Genomic DNA, 3,916 nt, shown 5'->3' with positions numbered 1-3,916 from the left:
AAACTCTGTCTGGGGTTCCTGTCTTCCCCTGGCATTTCATTCTGTGGAATCTTTCCACCCTTCCCCTCAAATTTAAACAGCATAGTTTTATGGAACAGTGGGCCCTAGGAAGAGCTCTCAGGGGAACAGTTTGTGAGTCAAGGCATGCTTGCCATGGTAACTGAATCCCCGAAAGGCAATGTCCCTAAAAGACAATTCAGTTTTGCTTTTCTCTGAGTCTGGTAGGAGTAGGTACTTGAACAGGCTTTCCGCAATGACGTGTGCCTCTTTGCACAATGTATATCCGTCCAGAGAAGTCCCTGGCACTCAGGGACATGGTGTGGGTGTGCACAGAGTTAGGTTTTCACCATCACCCAAGGTCCAGGGAACTTAGAAATGTCTATTCTCTGATTTGGAAACGAAGAGGAGGAAGAAGAAGAAGATGAAGAAGGTGAGGAAGGAGGTAGAAGAGGAGGAAGAGGAGGAGAAGAAGAAGAAGAAGAAGAAGAAGAAGAAGAAGAAGAAGAAGAAGAAGGAGAAGAAGAAGAGGAAGAAAAAGAAAAAAAATAAAAAGGAGGAGGAGGAGAGGGAGGAGAATGAGGAATAAGAACTGAAAGTTCTGCTTAAGAAAAAAGAATCCTCTTCCCCAAAGATTAATCTGAGTGTACCAAGGAGAATGAGGTGTTGGTAAGAGCCAAGAGCCCCAGGTTTGAGCAAGCTCTGAGTCTGCCTTTCACTGTGAAATCTCTGACCTCATTTCCTTGTTAATAAAATGAAGGAAATCAGCTTTGTTGTCTCTGAGCCCCCTCTGCTTCCAGCATCTATGTTTTCCACACTGTAATTCAGAAACTTGTAGTAATAACTTCTTACCAGAGGAAAGCATCTTGAGAGCCTCAATTTCACTTGCTTGTTTCTATTTCACCATTTGAGAGACAAGAAAGACACTGAGAAGTGAAGGGATTTGACCAAGGTCACAGCTAGTAAATGGAAAAATGGTGACAAGATGCCCAATTGGTCAAGCCAGTTTTAGACACAAATATCCAACAACCAAGTCACTAGTAAGACCCTTGATGAACATTTGGGTCATGTTTTTGCTCATTCCTCACTCTTACCAACTGAGTCCTTCCCTCAAGATCTCACAGTGGGGAAGAACCTGTCTCACAAAAAGATTACCAGGCATGTGACATTGTGAGTTAATCCCAGGATGAGGTGAGCATAGGACCCTGAGGGAGCACGAGGGGAGGGTTAGCAGGGAGCATTGGTTTCTAGCAAATGCTCCTCTGAAAGAAGAGAGATGAGAGATGGGAGTTGAACCTTGCAGAGAAGGGGATGGATGGAACAGGGGGCTTGCACTGGAACTAAAGAACACACAGTACTGACAAAGGTCCAGATGCCACATGCAGCTCAGAGTCTATGAGCACCTGCATCAGTGGAGAGAGAGTTGAAAGAGATGGTGGCAGGACTTGGCAGGACTTTGTCCTGAAGGCAACTGATGGGGGGGGCCTCTGGGGAGCGATGGTGAGTGCTAAGGAGGAGAGGGGTCAGGTTCATACAGGATGCTCCAAAGGTCTTAGTGGAGTTTTAAGCTTTAAAAACAGAAGTATAAATGCTACAAACTTTCAAAAAACAAAACAAAACAAAACAGAACAACCAAAAACCCATCACTTGTAAGTTCAACTATTCAGATTTCTTTTGTGAATTTTGTTGGACTAAATGCCCTTCAATCAGACTGGGGAAGCTCCTTTCTAGTCCCAGTGTTTTGACACACTGTGTTACATTTGTTTCAGGGGTAATCCTAGCCATGGTTAAGTCCTGCGGAGAATGTTGACATTTTTGTTTTTAGTAGGTCACTGATCCTTATCCATTAAAGAATCGCTCCTCTTTCCCCCTCCATCCCCTTCCCTCCATCGCTACAGATTTATCAATTCTGGATTTTTCACATAAATGGAATCATAGAATATACAATCTTTGGTGTCTGGCTTCTTTCACCTAACATCATGTTTTGGAGGGCTGTCCATATCCTACTATATACTAGTACTTTATCCCTTTATATGCTGAAATGATATTCTATTATATGTGTATAGATCAGTTAATCTAGTCATCCACTGGTGGACATTCCCCGTTTTCTCATCTTTTAGCTGTCGTGAATAGTGCTGCTACAAATGTGTGTACAATTACTTGCTTGAGCACCTGTTTTCAATTTTTTTTTTTTTAAGAAGCATTCTATGATAATACTATCTGTTCAAGGGCTCCTGTTGCAAGTGGTAAACCAAGCATGGGCTTCCAGTCTGTGAGCCCAAGTTCACATATGTAGGAAGATAAAAGCAAACTGTGATCCATGCACATGCTGAAAACTAAAGGCTTATGGTTAATCACGTTGTAATGTTTAAATGTCTACAGCCTAGCAGCCAGAAGTCACAAGTCTTTTAGGTCTTTCTGGATGTCCCACAAGGTATATGCACTTTTGTTCAGCTGAGCAATCTCATCGTCCTTCAGCTTCTGGTTGATCATATTGATTAATCCCTGACACTTCAGGAAACATGGAAGGCAGGGGAAGATTTCATTCTCCATGCTGTATATTCCCTTCACCATCACTGACACTGGATGAATCCTGGATAGATTTTCCAACATGGATTCAATGATATCAGCCACATTTAATCCAACACCATAGTTGGTACACCCTTTTAGCTTTATGATGTCATAGGCACTTTCAACCACCATCTTTTCCACTTCCTTACAATTTTCACTGTCATTGCCTGTTCCCATTTCTGGATTCAGTTCCCAAGAGAAATGCCTGCCACATTGACTCCACTACATGCAGCCACATTTGAGTCCCCATGTTCTCCCAAAATCCATTGATGGCAGCTGCTGGAAGGAATGACAAGTTTTTCAGGGATAAGATAGTGAAATCTAGCAGAACCCAGATTACACCCACTTCCAATGACATGGTGCTTGGGTAGCCCACTTAGTTTCCGGGTAACATATGTGAGAATATCCACTGGGTTGGAAACCACAATTATGATACAATCAGGACTGTACTTGACTATCTGGGGAATAACAAATTTGAAGACATTAAAATTCCTCTGCACCAGATTGAGACAGCGCTTGCTCTCCTGCTGATGGACTCCTGCAGTCACCGCTATAATCTTAGAATTGGCAATCACAGAGTAATCTTTATCTGCCACAATTTTAGGTGTCTGAAGAAATAAGCTCTCATGTTGCAGATGCATCATTTTGCCTTTATCTTCCAAAACATCTATAAGGGCAAGCTCATCATCCAGAGACTTTTCTGATGGCACACGCCATACCAACTTGTCCAATGCCCACTACACTTTGTTTGGGGTGGTTGCCTCTTCTTCTGCACCTGGTGCCATCAGTTTTTCCTTAAGAGTTGCCATTGTGCCCAGGAGAGAGATAGCCATTAAGATTTGTGCAAAGAAGACAATGTCAGCTACGTGAGTCTCCTTGGGCACAGGATCTGCTCAATTTTTTAAAAAATATATAGACCTAAGAGTGAAATTATGGGGTCATGCAATAATTTCATATTTAACGTTTTGAGGAACTGCCAAACTGTTAGAGGCCAAACTATTTTGCATTCTCGCCAGCAATCTACATGTCTTTCAATTTCTCCAAGACCTCACACCAACACTTTTTGGGTTTTTGATGATTATTGCCACCGGAGTGGGTGTGAAGTGGTACCATATTTTTTAAAATTAATTATTTTTATTAACATATAATGTATTATTTGCCCCAGGGGTACAGGTCTGTGAATCGTCAGGCTTACACATTTCACAGCCCTCACCATATCACATACCCTCTTCAATGTCCATAACCTAACCACCCTCTCCACACATTGTGGTTTTAACACGCTTTGTTCTAACTAATGATATTGAGTATCTTTTCATGTGCTTTTGGCCATTTGTTTAACTTCCTTGGG

General features: G+C 42.2%; 1 pseudogene; it reads right to left on the bottom strand.

Annotated features, from left to right (window-relative positions):
- Positions 1-2,394: 2,394 nt before the first annotated feature.
- LOC122915630 lies at positions 2,395-3,377 on the bottom strand (annotated as a pseudogene).
- Between the last annotated feature and the right edge of the window lie 539 nt (positions 3,378-3,916).

This window comes from Neovison vison, chromosome 8, assembly GCF_020171115.1.
Source record: "Neovison vison isolate M4711 chromosome 8, ASM_NN_V1, whole genome shotgun sequence".
Lineage (NCBI taxonomy): Eukaryota > Metazoa > Chordata > Mammalia > Carnivora > Mustelidae > Neogale > Neogale vison.
This window is presented reverse-complemented; position numbering and strand designations above follow the sequence as displayed.